Genomic DNA, 25060 nt, shown 5'->3' on the forward strand with positions numbered 1-25060 from the left:
GTCTTTTCTGTCTTTTCTGTCTTTTCTGTCTTTTCTGTCTTTTCTGTCTTTTCTGTCTTTTCTGTCTTTTCTGTCTTTTCTGTCTTTTCTGTCTTTTCTGTCTTTTCTGTCTTTTCTGTCTTTTCTGTCTTTTCTGTCTTTTCTGTCTTTTCTGTCTTTTCTGTCTTTTCTGTCTTTTCTGTCTTTTCTGTCTTTTCTGTCTTTTCTGTCTTTTCTGTCTTTTCTGTCTTTTCTGTCTTTTCTGTCTTTTCTGTCTTTTCTGTCTTTTCTGTCTTTCTGTCTTTTCTGTCTTTTCTGTCTTTTCTGTCTTTTCTGTCTTTTCTGTCTTTTCTGTCTTTTCTGTCTTTTCTGTCTTTTCTGTCTTTTCTGTCTTTTCTGTCTTTTCTGTCTTTTCTGTCTTTTCTGTCTTTCCTGTCTTTTCTGTCTTTTCTGTCTTTTCTGTCTTTTCTGTCTTTTCTGTCTTTTCTGTCTTTTCTGTCTTTTCTGTCTTTTCTGTCTTTTCTGTCTTTTCTGTCTTTTCTGTCTTTTCTGTCTTTTCTGTCTTTTCTGTCTTTTCTGTCTTTTCTGTCTTTTCTGTCTTTTCTGTCTTTTCTGTCTTTTCTGTCTTTTCTGTCTTTTCTGTCTTTTCTGTCTTTTCTGTCTTTTCTGTCTTTTCTGTCTTTTCTGTCTTTTCTGTCTTTTCTGTCTTTTCTGTCTTTTCTGTCTTTTCTGTCTTTTCTGTCTTTCTGTCTTTTCTGTCTTTTCTGTCTTTTCTGTCTTTTCTGTCTTTTCTGTCTTTTCTGTCTTTTCTGTCTTTTCTGTCTTTTCTGTCTTTTCTGTCTTTTCTGTCTTTTCTGTCTTTTCTGTCTTTTCTGTCTTTTCTGTCTTTTCTGTCTTTTCTGTCTTTCTGTCTTTTCTGTCTTTTCTGTCTTTTCTGTCTTTTCTGTCTTTTCTGTCTTTTCTGTCTTTTCTGTCTTTTCTGTCTTTTCTGTCTTTTCTGTCTTTTCTGTCTTTTCTGTCTTTTCTGTCTTTTCTGTCTTTTCTGTCTTTTCTGTCTTTTCTGTCTTTCTGTCTTTTCTGTCTTTTCTGTCTTTTCTGTCTTTTCTGTCTTTTCTGTCTTTTCTGTCTTTTCTGTCTTTTCTGTCTTTTCTGTCTTTTCTGTCTTTTCTGTCTTTTCTGTCTTTTCTGTCTTTTCTGTCTTTTCTGTCTTTTCTGTCTTTTCTGTCTTTTCTGTCTTTTCTGTCTTTTCTGTCTTTTCTGTCTTTTCTGTCTTTTCTGTCTTTTCTGTCTTTTCTGTCTTTTCTGTCTTTTCTGTCTTTTCTGTCTTTTCTGTCTTTTCTGTCTTTTCTGTCTTTTCTGTCTTTTCTGTCTTTTCTGTCTTTTCTGTCTTTTCTGTCTTTTCTGTCTTTTCTGTCTTTTCTGTCTTTTCTGTCTTTTCTGTCTTTCTGTCTTTTCTGTCTTTTCTGTCTTTTCTGTCTTTTCTGTCTTTTCTGTCTTTTCTGTCTTTTCTGTCTTTTCTGTCTTTTCTGTCTTTTCTGTCTTTTCTGTCTTTTCTGTCTTTTCTGTCTTTTCTGTCTTTTCTGTCTTTTCTGTCTTTTCTGTCTTTTCTGTCTTTTCTGTCTTTTCTGTCTTTTCTGTCTTTTCTGTCTTTTCTGTCTTTTCTGTCTTTTCTGTCTTTTCTGTCTTTTCTGTCTTTTCTGTCTTTCTGTCTTTTCTGTCTTTTCTGTCTTTTCTGTCTTTTCTGTCTTTTCTGTCTTTTCTGTCTTTTCTGTCTTTTCTGTCTTTTCTGTCTTTTCTGTCTTTTCTGTCTTTTCTGTCTTTTCTGTCTTTTCTGTCTTTTCTGTCTTTTCTGTCTTTTCTGTCTTTTCTGTCTTTTCTGTCTTTTCTGTCTTTCTGTCTTTTCTGTCTTTTCTGTCTTTTCTGTCTTTTCTGTCTTTTCTGTCTTTTCTGTCTTTTCTGTCTGTCTTTCTGTCTTTTCTGTCTTTTCTGTCTTTTCTGTCTTTTCTGTCTTTTCTGTCTTTTCTGTCTTTTCTGTCTTTTCTGTCTTTTCTGTCTTTTCTGTCTTTTCTGTCTTTTCTGTCTTTTCTGTCTTTTCTGTCTTTTCTGTCTTTTCTGTCTTTTCTGTCTTTTCTGTCTTTTCTGTCTTTTCTGTCTTTTCTGTCTTTTCTGTCTTTTCTGTCTTTTCTGTCTTTTCTGTCTTTTCTGTCTTTTCTGTCTTTTCTGTCTTTTCTGTCTTTTCTGTCTTTTCTGTCTTTTCTGTCTTTTCTGTCTTTTCTGTCTTTTCTGTCTTTTCTGTCTTTTCTGTCTTTTCTGTCTTTTCTGTCTTTTCTGTCTTTTCTGTCTTTTCTGTCTTTCTGTCTTTTCTGTCTTTTCTGTCTTTTCTGTCTTTTCTGTCTTTTCTGTCTTTTCTGTCTTTTCTGTCTTTTCTGTCTTTTCTGTCTTTTCTGTCTTTTCTGTCTTTTCTGTCTTTTCTGTCTTTTCTGTCTTTTCTGTCTTTTCTGTCTTTTCTGTCTTTTCTGTCTTTTCTGTCTTTTCTGTCTTTTCTGTCTTTTCTGTTTTTTCTGTCTTTTCTGTCTTTTCTGTCTTTTCTGTCTTTTCTGTCTTTTCTGTCTTTTCTGTCTTTTCTGTCTTTTCTGTCTTTTCTGTCTTTTCTGTCTTTCTGTCTTTTCTGTCTTTTCTGTCTTTTCTGTCTTTTCTGTCTTTTCTGTCTTTTCTGTCTTTTCTGTCTTTTCTGTCTTTTCTGTCTTTTCTGTCTTTTTCTGTCTTTTCTGTCTTTTCTGTCTTTTCTGTCTTTTCTGTCTTTTCTGTCTTTTCTGTCTTTTCTGTCTTTTCTGTCTTTTCTGTGTTTTCTGTCTTTTCTGTCTTTTCTGTCTTTTCTGTCTTTTCTGTCTCTGTCTTTTCTGTCTTTTCTGTCTTTTCTGTCTTTTCTGTCTTTTCTGTCTTTTCTGTCTTTTCTGTCTTTTCTGTCTTTTCTGTCTTTTCTGTCTTTTCTGTCTTTTCTGTCTTTTCTGTCTTTTCTGTCTTTTCTGTCTTTTCTGTCTTTTCTGTCTTTTCTGTCTTTTCTGTCTTTTCTGTCTTTTCTGTCTTTTCTGTCTTTTCAGTGTATTCAGGCTTTGTTTTTTGGTCATTTTCGTAATTTCTGTCATAGTTTTGAATTTTATCAGGACCAAGCGGGATTTTTGAAGTTTAAAATTGTTTTGAACGTCAATTTTTGCCTCTGAATTATCATAAATCCTACTTCTTAGAGGGGCAGAAAATACAAATCCGAACCATCAAACCTGTCCTCAGTAATTATAGGTTTCGAGATGTTCGAGCTGAACGAGAATGACGCAACTGCGACACCCCCACGTTACAAGGTTGAATCTTAAGGGAAGCGAAATGTTTGTAGGCGTGCTTCATTTCAAACTCGTAACCTTGATGCGGTTTGTTTCTTGAACCGTATAGGAGCAAATTGAAAGACAAAAAAACGAAAAGGAGAACAACGGCCCGTATTAAAGAACCACGAGTTGAAACCTAAGGCATCGATCAAATCCGCCCATTCCATGTAAAGTCTGTCAGTTTTTTTTTTTGGAAAATCTCATTTGAGATACCAAAAAAGTTTGCACTTGAACTTGATGCGTTGAGGTTCTGCTTTAGGTCCAAAGATGAGAAACATTAATTTTTGATTCGTGAAATGTGGACTTTTCAGGAATCTTTCCTACAAAATTTAGTTTGTGCTGCAAGCACGCAAGTAAACGTAAAGCCAAGCTAAATGGAAGAAAACCTTCACCTCTTGGAGGCACGTTTTTGTAGCTTTTTTCCATCTCTTCTTTCGTACCCATCGACAAAACCAGTCGGTAAACCACTCTCTGGGGTCAATGGCGCGGTTGAATTGCAGTTTGAGACACCTGTATGGATCCGTTTGATGTGTTTCTTAACTTTGCACCTCGAACGGGAAAAATGGCGAAGAAACGAAACCGATTTATGCACACATCTTAGTCAATCCGCACTGTTTGAAAAGGGGGGCCTCATTTTTTGAGACTATGCTTTCCAGAAGATGTCACAGCATTTTTTTCGGTAGGATTCCATTTTTCGTAGATGGATGTCTTCAGAATGTAACTCAGTAAGCCATTGTTAAAAACAACAACAAACGAACTTGTAAAACAGATTTCAAGAATGGAAGCAAATAAAAAAGAGTAGGTAATTCCTAAAATCATCTATTCTTTGAAGCTAAAATTAGGGTCCTAAATCCATCTCTGTGTCCAAGAACTGTACCTGGGTGCATAGACCTAAGGGGTCCAAATCAAGAAGAGTTCAGCGACTTTTCGCGCATCTCTCACGCCGCCGTTTGGATTCACTGGCATTTCAATGAATTCGTCAGCCATCCACTGAAGCCCCTCTGAAGAGGCGTGTCGAGAGCACAACCTGTTCAAAGCTCAGCCCTTGATCACTTTCGTTACACCACTGTTTAAAGTGATGGCAAAGAGAGTGCACAATACCTGTTGTGGAAACGTGAATCGTCTTTTCGAGACGATTCAAAAGGGTAAATTGCGAAGAAGAAATCTCTGTCTGCTTCTTCGTTTGTGCTCTTGGGTATGTAAGTTTTTTCCCTCCTTTGCCCTGAAAGAGACAATAAACAACCATACTAGGTTCAAACGATAGCGAACGCACATCAATCTCGGCGCTTGTTTACCATAACTCACCTTATCCGGGCTTAGTCTGACTCCGATTATGGAGTTCAACTTGCTGCAACTAAAACAGGTGAAGGCTTGGCACTGGAGCTTCGATTTAAGTCAAACTTGAGGTGGCGATGCCGAAAGACGGACAAAGTCTTACTTTGAATGCACTGGCAACAAATTCTAGACGAGAGGAAGTTACCTTCCGTTCAGGGTTTTATTCAAGTTTAAGCTTAAATCGCATCGAACTGGGCGAGTCATACGCCAGTACGCCAGTAAAATATTGAACGATATAAGAATCTGAAAAAAGTTTCATTTGGAACTAATCAAAAAACAACTGAATCTGATCTTAGAATAATCTAAACTTTACCTTAAGAATTCGAGTCTGTATTGAATGTCATCTAAATTCGTTTTGAAATGTATCTATATTCGATTCAAATAAAATTTGAATTTGATCTGAAACTGAACTAAATCTGATTTGAATCTAATTCAAGCCTGATTTGAATCTAATTCAAACCTGATTTGAATCTAATTTAAACCTGATTTGAATCTGATCTGAATCTGATTTGAAACGAATCTGAATCGAATCTGAATCTGATCTGAATCTGATCTAAATCTGATCTGAATCTGGTCTGTGTCGGATTCTTCGATAGCATCTTCCGAACAACACAAATTAGTTTGAAGCACTAGCGTCAGTTCAGGCCAAAATTCGTTAATCGACTGACTCTTTGGAATCATATCGTTTTTTGTTTCTCCCTCCAAAAAAAATATTTACACACTATTCCAAGAATACTCGATGTCAAGAATATCAAAACGAATTACGTATTTTTATTTTGAGACGCTTCATCGGACTTTACATCTGTATCCTACAGTCTGAATCTGATTTGAATCTGCTCTGAATATGCTCTGAATCTGATCTGATTCTGATCTGAATCTGATCTGAATCTGATCTAAATCTGATCTGAATCTGATCTGAATCTGATCTGAATCTGATCAGAATCTGATCTGAATCTGATCTGAATCTGATCTGAATCTGATCTGAATCTGATCTGAATCTGATCTGAATCTGATCTGAATCTAATCTGAATCTGATCTGAATCTGATCTGAATCTGATCTGAATCTGATCTGAATCTGATCTGAATCTGATCTGAATCTGATCTGAATCTGATCTGAATCTGATCTAAATCAGATCTGAATCAGATCTGAATCTGATTTGAATCTGATTTGAATCTGATCAGAATTTGCTCTGAATCTGATCTGAATCTGATCTGAATCTAAATCTGATTTGAGTCTTTACTAAATCTGTTTTGAATCTGATCTGAATCTGATCTGAATCTGATCTGAATCTGATCTGAATCTGATCTGAATTTGATCTGAATCTGATCTGAATCTGATCTGAATCTGATCTGAATCTGATCTGAATCTGATCTGAATCTGATCTGAATCTGATCTGAATCTGATCTAAATCTGATCTGAATCTGATCTGAATCTGATCTGAATCTGATCTGAATCTGATCTGAATCTGATCTGAATCTGATCTAAATCTGATCTGAATCTAATCTGAATCTGATCTGAATCTGATCTGAATCTGATCTGAATCTGATCTGAATCTGATCGGAATCTGATCGGAATCTGATGTGGTATGAAGGTTGTCTGGAACTGATCTGAATCTGATATGTTGTTGATAACTTTGTCAATGTTGTCAATTTGATAAATTTTCACGATTTTTCTCAAATAAGTTTTTAAATTTGTCCTCTTTGTCGGAAGAAATTTATCATAATCTTGAGAAATTTATTGTAAATGAACGAATATTGATTGAAAAAAAAAAACAATTCAAAGTTCTAACAAATCGATGTAAAGCTCCTCCAGACCAGAACCAAAAGTAAAGCGTTGTAATCCACTTTCCGGAACATCACAAAAGCATTGGGGAACGGGAACTCGACCAGCCGACTACAAAACGTATGGACGTTTGGACTGACCATCATCGGATGAATCATGCTACCTGTAGATACTTTTTCAAAGAATCGCGAAGACAACACAGGGCTGCTACTAAGCCAACACTTTAGACAGATACCGGTTCCTGGCCTGGTACGGGTAGACTACCGGGTTTCGACTCAATCATGGCGATTCCGCCCCCACCTTTCGCAATGATTGTTAAAAACTCCTCAAAACAGCTCGATTTACCGGATTTTGAAGAGCGTGAAATTTATGGCCCATTGTTTTGATCGACGTTTAGCCGAGCCGGCAGCAGCAGTTTAGATTTTTCGAACTCGAGACGAGATATGTACCTATTTTGGTTTGGGAGGAAGAAGAAAAACGGTTCCGATTTCCCGGATTGAGAATGGTGCCACCCTCCGCCGTTCAAAAAGGGGTGCAATTGAACGATTGAAGAAGGAAACGGTGTACTCGTACGGCAATTGTCAAGGCCGCACCAATCATGCGGAAAAAAAATCACCAGCAGCATAACTCAGCTAATTGCAGCTGCTATGATTAGATGAACACATTTTAGCGCCACGATTTAGTGACGGCCATCATTGGTTGCCAGCAATGTGTAAGGACCGTTGTAAAACCAATTTCAATTATACTTTCTCCTCCGGTGGTTGTTGTGAATGGAACGAAAAGAGGGAAAAAATGGCATTTGTAAAATGTGTAGTACCCACAAGTTTACCAGTTGTTGGAAGATTTTTTTTTAATCGCTCTATACGGAGGACGTCGAGCGTGGAACATTACTGAGGGGAAAAAACTGTTATGATTACCTACTGCCAAGTAATCGAATATGCTGATCAAGCCTTGCACTAGCTACTACTGACCCATTGAACGAATTTGGCGTCAGTGGATTTATTTTAATTTTAATTTTTGTTTCACATTAAATATTAGCAATCGATTATCAAGCTAGCCTGTCAGTCAGTTAGCGAGAAAGCGAGCAAGTCAGCAATGTGTGTCGTTCCTCCTTAAGCTCGTAATCTGGGTGCTCTCCAGTGCGTCGTGGAGCTTCGGAGCTCCGTAAAGGTCTGCACATTTTACGACCGTGGCAGGTAATTTATCGTTAGATCAAGTAGTTCATTAATTATTGATCACGAATTCAAGCGAGTTGAGAGATCGAAATTGAAAAAGGCGAATTGAGAGGACAGCCTGAACGAATCAATTGAAATTTCCAGCGAGTTGAGAGGATAGCTTGAAATTGAAAGGTGAGTTGAGAGGACAGCCTGAAAAAATCGATGAAAATTTCAAGCGAGTTGAGAGTACAGCTTGAAATGGAAAAGGCGAGTTGGGAGGACTGCGAGAACATATCGATTAAAATTTCAAGCGAGTTGAGAGGACAGCCTGAACATTTCTATAAAAATTTCAAGCGAGTTGAGAGGACAGCTTGCATATATTGATGAAAATTCAAGCGAGTTGAAAGGACAGCTTAAAATGGAAAGCCGAGTTGAGAGGACAGCCTGAACAAATCAATAGAAATAACAAGCGAGTTAAACGCTTGAAATTTCAAGCGAGTAGAGAGGACATTCTGAAGATATCTGTAAAAATTTCAAGCTAGTTGAGAGGACAGCTTGAAATTAAAAGGCGGATTGAGAGGACAGCCTGAACAAATCAATAAAATTTCAAATGAGTTGAGAGGACTGTTTGAAATTGAAAGGCAAGTTGAGAGGACAGCCTGAACATATTGATGAAAATTTCAAGCGAGTTGAGAGGACAGCCTGAACATATCTGTCCATCCTAAAATCCGCAAACGAACTTCGGACTAATCTTTTAAACTCGTTCCTAGACACGCAGTCACCTGTTTATTTGCAAAAGCACGTTTTACGACAATATCGATAGAAATTTTAAGTGAACTGAGAGGACAGCTCATATTAACATATCATATCGACATATCGATAAAAATTACAAACGAGTTGAGAGTACAGCTCGAAATGGAAAGACGAGATGAGAGGACAGTCTGAACATATCGATAAAAATATCAAGCGAGTTGTGAGGCCATCTCGAAATTAAAAGGCTAGATGAGAAGAATGCCTGATCATATCGAAAAAATTTCAAGCGAATTGAGGTGACTGCTTGATATGGAAAGGCGAGTTTAAAGGACATCCTGAGCGTATCGATGAAAATTTCATGCGAGTTGAGTGGACAGCATAAAATTCATTGAAAGGATTGCCTAAAGATATCGACAGAAATTTCAAGCGAGTTGAGAGGACAGTATTAAATTGAAAGACGATTTGAGAGGACATATCGATAAAAAATTTCAAGCATGATGAGAGGACAGCCTGAACATATCGATAGAAATTTCAAGCGAGTTGAGAGGACAGCATTAAATTTAAAAGGCGAATTGAGAGGACTGCCTGAACATATCGATGGAAATTTCAAGCGAGTTGAGAGGACAGGTTGAAATTGAAAATTAAGAATTGAAATTAAGAAGACAGCTTGACATTGAAAAAGCGAGTTTAGAGGACAGCCTGAACAAATCAATGGAAATTTCAAGCGAGTTAAAAAAACAATTTGAAATTGAAGATGAATTGAGAGGACTGCCTGAACACATCAGTCAAAATTTCAAGTCAGTTTAGAAGAAAACTTGAAATTTAAAAGCTAGTTGAGAGGACAGTCTAAACATATCGATAGAAATTTCCAGCGAGTTGAGAGGACAGCTTGAAATTGAAAAGACGAGTTGAGAGGAAAACCTGAACAAATCAATAAAAGTTTTAAGCGAGTTCAGAAGACAGCTTGAAATTAAAAAGGCGAGTTGAGAGGACCGCCTGAACATATCAGTCAAAATTTCATGCGAGTTGAGAGGACAGTAAAAAAGGCGAGTTGACAGGACAGCCTGAATAAATCGAAAGAAATTTCAAGTGAGTTGAGAGGACAGCTTGAAATTGAAAGGTGAGTTGAGAGGACTGCGTGAACATATTGGTCAAAATTTCAAGCGAGCCTGAACATATCGACGAAAATTTCAAGCGGATTGAGAGAACAGCTTGAAATTGAAAGGGCGAGTTGAGAGGACTGTCTGAACAAATCAATAGAAATTGCGTTGAGAGGACAGCCTAAACATATCGACGAAAATTCCATACCTATGTATGTAATTCACATAAGTTCATTAATAGGATTCATATAGAAGTCAAGAAAACGAGTGCTCTAAAACAAAAACGAATAGAGCAACTAGTTTAAAATTTAATCGATATTCCACAAAGTTAGTGTTTCTCATAGTTTCTCTTTTTTTTCAAAATTTAATAAAATGAATCGATTTGATAACGTTTTTTTCTAGTTATATTAATGTTATTTTGTTAGGGATAGAAGGGGGATGTGCGATTGGATAAAACCGACATCTAATCATTCGCTCCAAGCGTGCACGCAGCCAGTTATTTATTCGGCGAGAAAGCGTGCTAGTAACCACTTGTAGTTTTTGCTATTGAGAATTAAGGATTCAATCTTTTTACTTGTAATTTTCAATTATTTTAAACTTATATCGCTATTTTTTTTCAAAAAATTCATGTCCATTAAAACATTAATGAATAATCACAATTCAAAGAGTTTCAAGCATGTTTTGAATACTATGAACTTGGTTGCCCTGTTCTAGTTATTGCCGATAATTTTCTCGAAGCTGTGTACGAGTCCAAAAACACGACCAAACCACATCGAATAAAATATTACTGCTAGTTTTGGACAAGTTTGTGTATCCGCGCCGGTCGATTAATACACGAACATTAATTCTTAGCCATTGGCCGGCCGGCCTAACTAGCCGGATTGCCCGAAAAGTCGCCAACAGGGGTGCATTGCATCATGGCTGGCGTGCTGCGTTAGTTATTTTCTACCATATTATATGTCAGTTAGTTAGTCAGTCAGTTAGTCTGCCAACCATCCGGCAGGTGGCGAAGAAGCTCCGTTGCAGAAACTAACATAAACAAACTTAAAGCTACCTTCATTCATATCATCAGCATGCTAAAGACCGGTTGTTGTTGACGTTGACGTTGATAAAGGCCCGCTAGCTTAGAGGAGTGCCCGTTACAGTTAGACACAGCACATCCATCGGGGGGTCTAGCGCGCACCCTGCTGTGGTTCGAGTCCCATCCGAGTAGCGTGATATCTTCAGCTTAAGGGTACTATACGGGCAAACTACATCATTAAACATACTCCCCGAGTGATAGTGGCCTACTAAGATTGGCGGGTACAGTAATTTTTGAGAGCCGAGTTGCTCCGGTTTTCTCGGTCATCAACTTTGCATTCAATAAACGAAAAATGGCTAGGAAAAATGTAAGGTTATGTATCGAAAAATCAATAAACAATGTTCAATTTCCGACAAGCAACAATGTTTGATCCCATCAAACGATTGGGTAAGGTGTAAATTTGAAAATTAGAAAAAAAAACCGGACCAATTACAAGTTGTTCAAACTAGAAAAAAAACATTGGCAAACATGTGTCGACGTCTAATGCTATTCCACAAACAACTTGGATTACATATGAGAATGTTGTACAAGATGTATGGCGGCGAATTTCGCTGGCATGGTTGAGTGAATCCAATGGGCTTGTGAGTGCCAGCCGTGTACGGGGGGTCCGAAAACAACAATGCAAGGAGATGTCAACGATGTCATGAGAAAATAAAAAAAAAACTACACACTGACCACTGCTGACCCAATTGGGCGGGAGACATGAAATATTGAATAAATTGAGACATTATAGTTGTATGCTCTGAATAGTTTTAGTTGAAATGCGGAATAATGATACAATACTGACTTCTTGTTTTGCATATAAAAATCAATGTGTTCCTAACTTTGCCAATGATTGTGTTCCTAATTTTGGCTATGGTAAAATGGAAGGTTTTTTGAAACACGATGTTCTACGACTTTGACAGTAAGGAGGCGAGGAGTGAGCGGGGCTCTCAATTAGTTTGTTTACAAACATAATATTATTTCCTCAGCTTTTCTGTGGTTTGATAATAAACAAACTCCTAAATAAAACAAAGCCTAAATAGCCAAATTGGCTGAATCGGGAATTTGCTATACGGTAACACCACAGACTAATTAGTCTGTGGTAACATCTACTATATGTACACACCTTGATAAAATGTTCAGCTTGACTAGTCATCTGCTCGAGAATCCGAAAATTACAATCGAAACATGCTATGATATTTAGAAAGCAAAATAAGAACGGAGTGAAAAAAATGTTGCCCAATTTCTTCATATCATGTTTCAGGTATTTTCTTTCAAAAAAAAGTGGTTAGAACGTTCTTTTTACCAAATTGGACAAACATTGTTTCGATACGTAGAAAATAGCGTCACAAACAACCGGAATATCACGGTAAGGCAAAATTACGATCACTTGCAATTTTAGGAACACTTACCCTGTCTATTCTAACGTGACATTCCATTCCGAGTGCAAACGATAATGCCCCGGACATTCCATGCGGATGCGGAATCCAGCAGATTTAATTGAAATCGCACACATTTCCCAGTTCCGGTTTGGCTATCCGGAACAATCGATCGTGCATGATCCCAGCCGATTGTGAAAGCTGGGCTCGGTACACAAACGGATCAATTATTTTTCGAAGCCCCCTATTTCACCGATGATCGGTATCTCCAGTAATCTCGCTGCATCGTTGCATTTATATTACCGCAGCATGACTGCACCTTTGAGGTTGCACCTACTTACATACAAGTTTACAAGTTGATGCTGCGCTGGTTTATTTGTTGACCGATCCGACATTCGGCATTGTTACTGACATTTCTCGGTTTTGATCAAGTTTTTATGACCAGAAATGACGCTCCCCCAATCAAACATTGATCTCTAATCGAATGTTTTCGAGTGAAATTTGAAGTGACACATGTGACAGTTGATCCATTACAATCGACATTTATACAGGGGTAGGTCACCTGACATCTCCATTTACATTGAGATGGCATAGAATTGAGAGAAAAGTTTCATCATCGATTTTTTAAATTGTACCATACATATATCTACATTAGGGTGGTACGCGCAAACTGTCAAAAACTTACCGAGTAAGTTATTTCTACGCACCCGAGAGTTTATTGGGATTTTCTTTTGTTTGCATAGTTTTCGTTCCTTATTTTGTATGCAACTCAAAAGTTTTTTCCATTAAACTTTCAAGTGAGTACTTTTGCAGTTGCCATTTTGTTTTAGACCTTTAGACGCGTTGAAGTTGCGAATTGCACCGATTTGGAAATTTAATCCGTGAGCGCATTCCGGCAGGTCAAATTGGCGTTAGAATGTGGATTTTCTCTTTAAGCGAGATCCAGCAAGTCAGCCAAAGTCGCCTCTGTTACCCCTGGCTCGCCCGGAAGAGGATTTTCTTCAACTCGCATGATCGATTTTGGAATACCTTTTCTCCTGAGGAAAACATCAAGTGAGTAGTATAGTAATTGATGATTTAAGGGACTATCAAAGTTAAATCTTACCAGCAGGACAATGTTGTCTAGTTGCGTGCCCTTCGACTGGTGGCCGAGGCATCGGTGGAAACTGAAGGCGACTAAGCCAGTCACATTTGGGTCAATTCCAGCATCCGGGAGATGCTGAATCAACAGCTGCACCAGGGTGAGGACGCGGTTAAACAATTCCTTCAAAACCATAACCAGGAGCTGACGAAGGCCGTTCTAAGATTTGCCGGACGGGTTTGAGTCGCCGCAGAAGGATTTAAGCAACTGTCTTTTGTTAGCGCCAACAGTGGACAGGGATATTTTTCTGTTGCGAATTCTAGCAACCCGACCAAATGTAGGGACAGATCTCCACATATTGGTAAGTATTCTGCGGATTGGTTGGTTGAATAGTTAATGACTTGTTTTCATTATTTTCCGGACAGCAACAACTGGGAAAATAGCGGCCCTCGTTCCAGTCATGATAGCTGGAAGAAAGGAGCGAATGTCGATGCGAAAATTGAAACTTGGCCCAAGCTAGCCAATCACTTCTTGCTCTCGAAGGATCGCAGCGGAAGGATTCCCCTCAGAGATGGTCCTCTTTGTGACACAGAGACACAGAGCATTCCGCAGCAGCTCTGACTCCGAGAACCATCCGGAAGGTTGCTTGTACTAAGCCATCATTTATAACACAGCAGATCAACTTTGTCTTCCTGCTGCGAGCATTCGAAGTCGATCGAGTTGGAAATTGTTGTTTAATTTAATTTAGGATTATAAGAATCTTCCTTCTGGTCTGGAAGCTACTTATGTATGAGAAACTAGTAAATAAAGACATAAGATTAAAATTCCTACTTTTAATTTCATTTAATTCGAAAAAAATCTATTTTCTACGATTTTTGGATTCTACGCACCGGCGAGAAAACAGAAAAAAAACTTTCTGTTGCGTAAAGTGCACTAAACTTAACGTTGAGTTAAACACGCTTAACTTTATGTTGAGTTTAAAGCATAAAACTTAACATTAAGTCCCTGCGCTTTTTGTCCGAGATGCGTACAAAAAACTGGCGGTTGAGTTTATAATTTTTTCCGTGTATAGAAAAGTGGTGTGTTGAATTTTTATAACGAACCATATAGATTTAGGAGATCGGCTCAAATAACTGACCTGTGCAACATGCCAGCTCAATCGGACTTGATTTAGGGGTGCCTCAAAAAGTTCGAAGTTTTGATTGTTTGACCCACTTAAATCACCAAAGAGGAAATTGAAGTTTTAATTTTGGTGCTAAATGACTTAAAAATGTATCAAAGTTGTTGAAACTTAATGGAGTGTTTGAGAGTTGCCTTATAAAATGAATTACAAATCGTTCCTTGCGATATTAACTATTAACTATTAAACTATATCTATTTTAACCATTAAAATGCTTATACGGCACACTTAAACTTTTATAAAAATGTCCCACGCACCGTCCCGCTTTATTCTCAAAATGTATACAGCTTTTTCTGAAAAAACTTTTGTGTTAGACTCAACCCTATCCTATTCTACCACTTCAAAATAGTTGGTCCGTGCTTTATGGAAACGCTTCTTATAAAATCTCTCTCCGATCGTTTTCAACTCTTGTCTTTTTTTCTCATCCTCTTTAATCCATTTATGATTTTCAAAACTAGAAATGTACTTACTTAAAGAACATGCCATTCGCCGATAAAGCTGTAAAAATTAAATAAATAATATTTTTATGAAGTTTCACTGACTTACACGGGTAAACTTTAAATTTAGTCTAAAATTTAATTCATTAACTCAACACAGAAAATATAATGTCATTGAAATATAATGCTTTTTTCTCAAAATTAGCAGCTTTTTTTCAAACTTTATAAGAGACTAGATTAAATAACTTGTTTAGTTCTTAGCATTTAAGGTTGCCAGAATATTTTCCAGACTTATCCGGACCGGGCTAATCCGGGCAATTTTATTTAAAAACAAACACGGATTTGGCATCTGATTTCAAAATTTTCAATCCAAAATCCGAGCCACATCCGGACAAATTTGGTCTAAGCCACGGAATTTTTCAATAAAAAAAATGATGAATGTTGGTTAATCGCCGCGATGTATTGTTGTTGAATTTTATCGACGTTTTTCGGCGAGTTTTAAAAATTAAAAACTGTTTTTTACCAGTTTCCAGACGTTTCGAGCTACTTTGGCGTTCGCTCCTCTTCAGTGGACAAAATTACTGGCTTTCGTCCATACTAAGCCAGAACAAATTAGCAACTTGACACATTAAAAAATAAAATTTTGGAATATCATTAAGGCTATGATCATTTAGTATCCGGGCAGTTACAAACGTGTGTATTTTAACAACTATTCATTTGATCGAAAAACTTTCTATGGAGGAAATGAAGGTGTTAACATGACATTTAAACTAAAAATATAAAAAAAAAATATTTATCGATGATTTCAAGAAATACTCTTACTTTTCCATAAAATCTCTTTTTTATCTTTGCACACTTTTTTCAGTCATGTTTTGATTTATTTTTTTTTACCACAGAACCAAAACCTTTGCAAAATCATGATATTTTACACAAACTCACCTGGAAAAAGCAATTGGAATCTGGTTGGAACCTTTTCATGAGTTGGTATCTCGAAGAAATTGATCTCTTAAATCCGGTTTTAGCATAAATTTTTCTGTCCATCAGAACACAGCTGTCATATTGCGTAAAAACCGGTTGCACAGATTGCGATCTTTGTATCTGATCATTATTAGTTATTTACTTGGTGTCTACTAGTCAGGCAAAACTTTTTGCCTCTGCCGGAAATGGATTTTTTGCGTTATGTAGGGAGTCTTCATTCAGTTATCCCAAATAACCATAAACTTTTCACCATATTTAAGATCAAGAGTTGCACTCCGATAGTTGATTTGAACCTCGTGTGGATCCTAGAGTGACTACTTATACTTCTTAACCATTTGGTTCGAAAAAAAAATCAGAAAAAATCAACAGTTCATGAGCTTTCGAGTCAACAATGAAGAATTTTCGAGGCACATAATGCGTAAAAGGAGCAAATTTGTGCAAAATTATTTTTACCATATCTTTTTGCATCGTAAATATCTCAAACACACGTTAACTTAAAAATCTATCAAAAATAGGCAAGATAGTCCTTTTCATAACCAACACAACGCTACTAAAGTTTTGCATATTCGAGCTCTATGAAAGCAGCTATCACCGAAATAAAGTGCCCGGATACTAAATGATCATAGCTTAGATCCCGAGATTTAGCGCATTTTTGAATCATTTGGCATGAAAATTAAAATTTCGATTTTTCCGATATCATTCTGGCCCTCTTAAGGTAATTTTTAAGGGGTCGAAGAACCGAAATTTTGAGCGTTTGAGGCGTTCCTAAATCAAGTCCGATGGAGCTCAAATTTTGAACAGGTTAGTTTTTTGGGCCAATCTACTAAATGTCCGTTTTTGAAATTCGATGTTGAATTTTTTTCTCATACATCCATTTCGTTGCTAAGCCAAATGATTGACGTGTGCAAAATATCAGTTCAATCGCAAGACACTCAAAAATCAAAACAGTGCTGCCAGAAATTCTGAGTGAAAGTACCAAAGTACTCATTGAGAAATGAGCCGGTTAAGGCTGGTTTACACTTTCCGTGAAAATGAACGTGAAAAAATCTTATTTTGTCGATAACTCTACAATGCGACTAAATTAGATTTTGTAACATGGTGGAACCGATAGGGGATGGTTGAAAGATGAAAATACTGATCTGGTCCAACCCTCCTAGAACTGTTTTTATTCCGACTTCCCCGGTTTTCACCGCGGAATTTCCATCATGGCGGCCTATTATAATTTTATTTACATAGTATTCCGTCTCACGACATAACTTGACGAACATAATTCCTAAAATTCACTCGGTCCATGGCAACCGTTCTCCAATTTCTCGGGCACCCCACGTTCGCCAGATCACGCTCCACTTGGTCTAACCACCTCGCTCGTTGCGCCCCCGCTCGTCTTGTTCCTACCGGATTCGTGGCAAACACCTGTTTTGCAGGACAGTCGTCCGGCATTCTCGCAACATGTCCCGCCCAGCGTATCCGGCCAGCCTTCACCACCTTCTGGATACTGGGTTCGCCGTAGAGTCGCGCGAGCTCGTGGTTCATCCTTCGCCTCCACATTCCGTTCTCCTGTACGCCGCCAAAGATGGTTCTTAACACTCGTCGCTCGAATACCCCGAGTGTACGCAGGTCCTCCTCGAGCAATATCCATGTCTCGTGCCCGTAGAGAACAACCGGTCTAATAAGCGTCATATACAGGTTACACTTCGTGCGAGGGCAAAGTCTTCTCGACCGCAGTTGCTTGTGGAGTCCATAGTAGGCACGACTTCCGCTGATAATTCGCCTCCGGATCTCACGGCTGGTGTCATTGTCTGCGGTCACCAGTGAGCCGAGATAGACAAAGTCTTCGACTATCTCCAGCTCGTCGCCGTCGATCGTGACCTTGTTATTACTGGACAAGCGGGTTCGGTCGGTCTCGGATCCGCAGGCCAGCATGTACTTCGTCTTGGATGTATTAATCATCAACCCAATCCTTCCTGCTTCGCGTTTCAGTTTGCGGTAGATCTCCTCCACCGCCGCAGATGATCTGCCGACTATATCAATGTCATCGGCAAAGCAGATAAGTTGATTGGATCTGTTGAAAATCGTGCCCCGCATTTCGCCCACCGCTCGTCGAATAACACCTTCTAGCGCCACGTTGAACATCATGCAGGATAGACCATCACCTTGTCGAAGCCCCCTGCGCGATTCGAATGAACTCGACAATTCACCCGAAATCCGCACACAGCACTGCGTTCCATCCATCGTCGCCTTGATCAGTCTGATTAGCTTCCCGGAAAAGCCGTTCTCGTCCATGATTTTCCATAGCTCGTTACGGTCGATCGTGTCGTATGCGGCTTTGAAGTCGATGAATAGATGATGCGTAGGGACTTGGTGTTCACGGCATTTTTGGAGGATTTGCCGTAATGTGAATATCTGGTCCGTCGTAGACCGTCCCTCCATGAAGCCGGCCTGATGACTTCCCACGAATCTGTTTGCTTGTGGCGTGAGGCGGCGGAGTAGTATTCGGGACAACACTTTGTAGGCGGCATTGAGGACAGTGATCACTCGGTAGTTCTCACAGTCCAATTTGTCGCCCTTCTTGTAGATGGGGCATATTACCCCTTCCTTCCACTCCTCCGGTAGCTGTTCTATGTCCCAGATCCGGATTATCAACCGGTGTAGGCAATCGGCCAACCTGTCCGGGCCCATTTTGATGAGTTCAGCTGCGATGCCATCCTTCCCAGCCGACTTGTTTCTATTCAGCTGGCGAATGGCTTCCTTAACTTCACTCATCGTTGGGAGTGGCTCCTCTTCGTCGTTGGCTACGCCGGCGATGTACCTTCCCCCACCGTCTTGATCTCCTGCATGTGCGCCGTTCAGGTGTTCATCGAAGTGCTGCTTCCACCTTTCGATCACCTCACGATTGTCCGTCAGGATACCCCCGTCCTTATCCCGGCACATTTCGGCTTGCGGCACGAAGCCTTTGCGGGATGCGTTGAGTTTCTGATAGAACTTTCGTGTTTCTTGGGAACGATGCAGCTGCTCCAGCTCCTCGAGCTCCTCCTCCTCCAGGCGGCGCTTTTTCTCCTGGAAAAGTCGAACTCGCTGCCTCTTCCGCTGTCGGTGATTTTCCACATTTCGACGGGTGCCTCTTTGCACTACTGCCGCCCGCGCGGCATTCTCTTCGTCCATCACCCTCCTACACTCCTCGTCGAACCAGTCGTTCCGTCGAGATCGCTCCACATAACCGATGACGTTCTCCGCAGCACTGTTGATGGCTGTTTTGATGGTATCCCAACAGTCCTCGAGAGGGGCTTCGTCAAGCTCGCCCTCTGCCGGCAGCGCTGCTTCGACCGATTGCGCGTAGTCTGCCGCGACCTCAGGTTGCTTCAGTCGCGCGATGTTTAACCGAGGCGGGCGCCGGTTTCGCGTGTTGTTCACTACGGAGAGTTTTGGGCGCATCTTCACCATCACCAGATAATGGTCCGACTCGATGTTGGCGCCCCGACAGGATCTGACGTCGATGATGTCTGAGAAGTGCCGGCTGTCGATCAAAACGTGGTCGATCTGTGATTGAGTTTGGTACGGTGATCTCCAGGTGTACTTGTGTGGGAGGCGGTGCTGAAAAAAGGTACTACGTACGGCCATTCGTTTGGAGGCGGCGAAATCAATGAGTCTGAGGCCGTTTTCGTTGGTCAGCTGGTGCGCGCTGAACCTTCCAATTGTCGGTTTAAATTCCTCCTCCTGGCCGACCTGAGCATTGAAATCCCCGATAACGATCTTGATATCATGTTTTGGGCAACGGTCGTATTCACGCTCCAGCTGCGCGTAGAATTCGTCTTCGGCCTATTAGACCACTGAAATCTGGGTGGGACAACTTTAAAAACTAAAACAAGAATCTGAAACCTGCGTTTCAACAAAACTCAAGAAAAAGACCGAAAAACATATTTTTTTAACATCTTTTTTCAGACCTATCTCAAAAGTGAATTAAAAAACTAAGGTTTAAAAAATATGTATAGAATTTAAAAATTCTGTGAATTTTGTCAAAATACTTAAAATTCTTTAATCTGTGACACAGTTTCGGTGATGAAAATTCACCCAAAATTCTGTGAAAATATGGATGTTTCTGAAATTTCGGCAACCTTGCCTCTATGGCCATGCGAAGGGATCGTCCGTATAAAACGTTTCGTTTATTTCGTTAAAAATGAATCGGATTAATGAAAAATTGTGCACATAAAAGTTTTGGGAAATAATCATTCCATTCCAGACAAGAGTTCACCCTTACAAAATATTTCTTGTTATTACAAAATTGCCAAAATGAACTTTTTTTTTTAATTATTGAGACTTTGAGTAGGCTCTGTAAGCCAAAATGAACGATGTAAAAACTAATTCAAAATTTTTGATGAATCTCGGTATCAAGATTTTGGTTAAAGGACAGGAAAATAAACTGTCTCGAATAGCATCGTTTTTGCGATAAATAAGCAATTTTTGTAAAAAAAACTTTAAAAACTATAACAAATGTTTGATTGATTTCTCAGTGCAACACTGAAATTGGAACAAATTTCTTATGGCTAGTTTTGAAGGTCACGTGAAAACTAATAAACCTTCCAAATGTTTTTTTCCGATCTTATAAAAAAAATTGCATTTTGTTTTTTTTTTCGACGGATGGAAGAATGTTCTGAAGGTTCATTTTGGAAGGACCAACATGAAGAGTGTTCTGAAGGTTCTCTTCACCAAATTTCGATGGATTGGGAGGACCAACATGAAGAGCGTTCGGAAGGTTCACTTATCGAAATATCGTTGGATCAGGAGGACCAAAATAATCGTTGGATAGGGAGAACCAACAACAAGAGTGTTTTGAAGGTTCACTTTACGAAATTTCGTTGGATCGGGAGAACCAAAATTTAAAATATTCGAAGGTTCACTTTACGAAATTCCGTTGGATCGGGAGGACCAACATTAATGGTGTTCTGAAGGTTCACTTTAATATTTTTCGTTGGATCGGGAGGACCAACATGAAGAGTGCTCTGAAGGTCCACTTGAATAGCGTTCGTTGAATCGAGGGGACCAACATGAAGTGTGTACTGAAGGTTCACTTTACAAAATTCGGTGGATCGGGAGGACCAACATGAAGAATGCTCTGAAGGTTCTCTATACGAAATTTCGTTGGATCGAGAAAACCAACATTTAGAATGTTCTGAAGGTTCACTATAATAATGTTCGTTGAATTGGGAGGACCAACATGAAGAGTGTTCTGAAAGTTCACTTTACGAAATATTGTTGGGTCGGGAGGACCATTATGAAGAGTGTTTTGAAGGTTCACTTTAATAATTTTCGTTGGATCGAGAGGACCAACATGAAGAGTGTTTTGAAAGTTCACTTCAATATCGTTCGTTTGATCGGAAAGACCATTGTGAAGAGTGTTCTGAACGTTCACTTTAAGAAATTTCGTTGAATCGGGAGGACCAACATGAATAGTGTTCTGAAGGTTCCTTTTAATAATTTTCGTTGGATTGAGAGGACCAAAATGAAGAGTTTTTTGAAGGTTCACTTTACAAAATTTCATTGGATCGAAAGGACAAACATGAAGAGTGCTCTGAAAGTTCACTTCAATAATTTTCATTGGATTGGGAGGACCATCATGAAGAGTGTTCTGAAGGTTCACTATTAAAATTTTCGTTGGATTGGGAGGACCAACATGAAGAGTGTTCTGAAGGTTCACTTTAATAACGTTCGTTGGATTGGGAAGACCATTATCTTTACGAAATTTTCTTGGATCAGGAGAACCAACATTAAGAATATTCGAAGGTTCACTTTACGAAATTTCGTTGGATCGGGAGGACCAACATAGAAAGTTTTTTGAAGATTCACTTCACAAATTATCGTTGGATTAGGAGGACCAACATATTGAGTGTTCTGAAAGTATACATACGAAATTTTGTCGAATCGAGAGAACCAACATGAATAGTGGTTTGAAGATTCTCTTCACAAATTATCGTTGGATCGGGAAAACCAACATAAAGAGTGTTCTAAAGGTCCACTTTACAAAATTTCGGTGGATCAAGAGGACCAACATGGACAGGTTTTCGAAGGTATTTAACTGATGGGAGTTTCATTCCATTTTAGTTCGACAGGGGACTTAAATATATATTAAATATAAATATTGATAAATCATTCACAAATTTGGGATACACAGCTTGTTTTTACAATTTAGCATAAAAAAGCTCTTTATTTCATTTCCTACCATTTGTTAATTTATGAAAAAAACAAGAGAAAGAAAAATTCGTATATTCTAAAATGCCACAACCCAGATTCAACAATACAGGGATGTTTCCTTAACAGAAATATACGAATTTCGGTAAATCAAGATAACTGAAGACGAAAAACACCTGTTATACACATTATAGAAATTTTAAACAATTTTTAAAACATGTCATAGCATTCCACATACATATGTACGTACTAATAAAAACGCTTTTTTCATATTTCAGATTCACACCCGGTTGACGTATTTTAATAATGTAAGTTATTTTTTTATCCTTATTGTTATCATAACATTGTCAAAATATACATCAAACAGAATTAAAAAACTTTTAAATTAAATCGACAACTTTCACACTCCAAAACGTAACTTTTGAGTGACAATCGCCCACTTTTTTGGAAACATGAAGTTCCCGAACTGTCCCAGTTAAATGACGTTATCAACACCCACTTCTCGACCATCCTCGCCAGCTTCTGTCTAGATTTCGTAGCTGTAATAGTGATTAACTTTTTTTACAGCTTACGTTAAGCGGCTCATCAGTGATGCCATAAATTAAGCATTTCCCTTGAGTAATTAAAAAAAAAGTTTAACAGGGGTTGAGACCAAACAGTTGCATTTGTCTTCATACCCGTTCGAGATGAAATGTGTTGTCTCTAAACTGAAAGGTTCTTGTTAATTTTCAGGATGAGCTTTGATAAAGGTGAAAAAAATGCAATTAAAGTTCAATAGTCTAAAAAAAGTGACAAGTAGGTACCAATACGCGTTTAAAAAACAACAAACTAAGATGCACTCACAGAAGCATGAAAATACATGAAATTGACAGGTAACCACACCTGCAAAAAAATGACAGCACAAAATTACACGCTAGGCAAGGTTAAAAGCCTATCGTCATTTTTCTCATTTTTCTATTCCAACCTCTACCTTCAGTTGATGATAATTGTCTACCACTGCATCGCATCTTGACACCAACGGCAACCACACCGTGTGCAGAAAGAAAGTTTCTAGGCAACAACAAATTATCGGAGGCAGAAGTTCGGATCCGATGGAAAAATGCGCGAAAAACGAAAGCCTCGCATCCAACTTGGTGCAGATGGCGCGCGGGCGTTTCAGGGGTTTAGTGTTTTTTTCTTCTTTCTTTATTTTGTATGGGGTAATTATCATCAGTGTACCGTTTAATTGCCACTTACAGTGTATTGCCCCTTGCTCCAACACATGTGGGTTTTTTTTAAGTTTATCTCAACTAGATTGAGAACCATCATGTTCTAATTTTTTTTTAGGTTTTGTGTGATAGTCTCTCGAAGATGATGATTATCTGTTTCGGACTAAAACTTCCTATTTAACAAGAACATTAATCGTTGTCTCGATTCGATCATTGGAACAAAGCCAAAAATAAAATTATGAGGTGCTAAACTACGTTTCGGTGTTTGCCAAAAGATGGCCCTAGGAGTAAATTAGGTTAATTTGGACAAACCAAAATAATTTGCGGATAACAATATTCATAAGAAGCAAAAGAAAAAGGCAATTGAAAGATTCAATCGCTCAGGAATGCAGTCATTTGTAGACGTATTTCGAAAAAAACCTTTATTAAAGCAAATTAACAAAAAGAAGAAAAAAAAACAATCATTTCGTGTGGAATGCACTTGACCGCCAAAACATCGAAATGCACCAATTTGTTGAAAAGCAAACTTGAAGCTCGCGACATTCAACCCCGGCAATGACTCCTTGCAAAAAGATGAGGCGAACCGGCAAAAATGATGGCCAATAAATGTAACCTTTTCGTTTTGTGCCAAGTTTGTCGAATGTTAAAAATAAACTCTCGCTCGACAGACGCCGAAAGCTAGCTCACTTACTTTGCAGGTAGGTATAAAGCAACTGTAAACTGATTGGGCAAATTTCGCATAAATCTGCAACTTTCTTTGCTGAAACACACGCGCACACCCATTAGCGCACAAACACACACTCACGCTAAGCCGCTTGATTGTTCAAACAAATCATTTAAGGAGGAGAGGATTGAGTGAGGGGCTTACTAAAAAAGTGTTTGATAATAAATTCAGCAACTAGGTCTCGTTTTGATTTATTCATGTGCTGCGAGAAGTGTTGTGCTTTTCGTATTTACCCAAAACTGCGGGCTTGCGATCTCGTAAATCATATCGTTCACCCAGTTTACGATTGGCTGGAAATGTTTTTTTTTCAACTCATATGCTGTTGTTTTTTTTTTTTCATGGCCGGTATTGAAATTTCTCTCTTTAACGATATGCAATATGAGATGTTATTTGAATCGAGTAGTTGTTTTGGATTCCGATCAATAGCAACGTTAATTGACGCGCTTATATTTCAAGTCTCGATTCTATGTTTTGAGAAGCTTAAGTTTTTAGATCATTGTTATGAAATTTAAGTTTAACAAACTTTAAGAAATATTTACAATATATTTTTATTTGATTTCCTACTTTAGTTTGACGCAAGAACTACAATTTTCCATAATTTAAAAAAAATCGACAAATAAGAAGAACTTTAATATCTAGTGAATAAACGTTCATTATGAAATAGTGATAGAGAAGGGGCAAAGATGCTGCACATTTTTCTCCAATTTCATCTCATTAAACTTGATTGGAGTTTTTTCGAAAAGTTTCAATGTTAGAGAAGAAATTGACACTCTTTTAACCCATTTTCGATTTAAACTTCTTTAGACATTCTTTGGTACAAGTTCAATCGGCGATTCTACAATTTTCCGTGCGAGAAAATGTTGAAAAAATGTGATTTTGGATTATCTATTTTTCTTGAGCTTCCCATGTCAGCGAAAAGTTATCACAACGATTTTTTAATGAATCTCATTTTGAAACTATACACTCGAAAAACAAATATTGAAATCACTTTTTGATTGATATTGCTATGCACTTTAAGCTAATTTAAAAACACTGATTTTTTTATTATTCTGTTATATTTTTCAGAATAGTGGTTCGAAAATATGGTGTTGTCTTTATCAACTCTTTAATTCATTTTATATTGCGAATTGTGACCGAAGAATTTGATTTTAAAGTCTAAATTTAATACTGAAACAAAATAATGAAATATCATCATTTAAAATGTTATTTAATCTGAAACGAATGGAATGAAATTTAAATGATTATTTGAGAAAAGTTACAAATTTCAACGAAAAGGGTATAAATAAAATGAAAAATTGTTTGTTATTCCTTTGGGCACAATATTCACAATTTATTAAAACGAG

The 25060-nt window shown here is 38.2% G+C and overlaps 1 protein-coding gene across 2 annotated transcripts in view; it reads left to right on the forward strand.

The window, feature by feature from the left end:
- Positions 1–25060, forward strand: part of LOC129739228 (ATP-binding cassette sub-family G member 8) — a 131693-nt gene that overhangs the window by 50806 nt on the left and 55827 nt on the right. For both annotated transcript variants that reach the window (XM_055730655.1, XM_055730661.1), the window contains exon 2: positions 22064–22093. The gene's annotated coding sequence lies outside the window, so the exon portion shown is untranslated. The remainder of the gene's footprint in view (positions 1–22063; positions 22094–25060) is intronic.

Source organism: Uranotaenia lowii, chromosome 1 (assembly GCF_029784155.1).
Source record: "Uranotaenia lowii strain MFRU-FL chromosome 1, ASM2978415v1, whole genome shotgun sequence".
Classification (NCBI taxonomy): Eukaryota; Metazoa; Arthropoda; class Insecta; order Diptera; family Culicidae; genus Uranotaenia; species Uranotaenia lowii.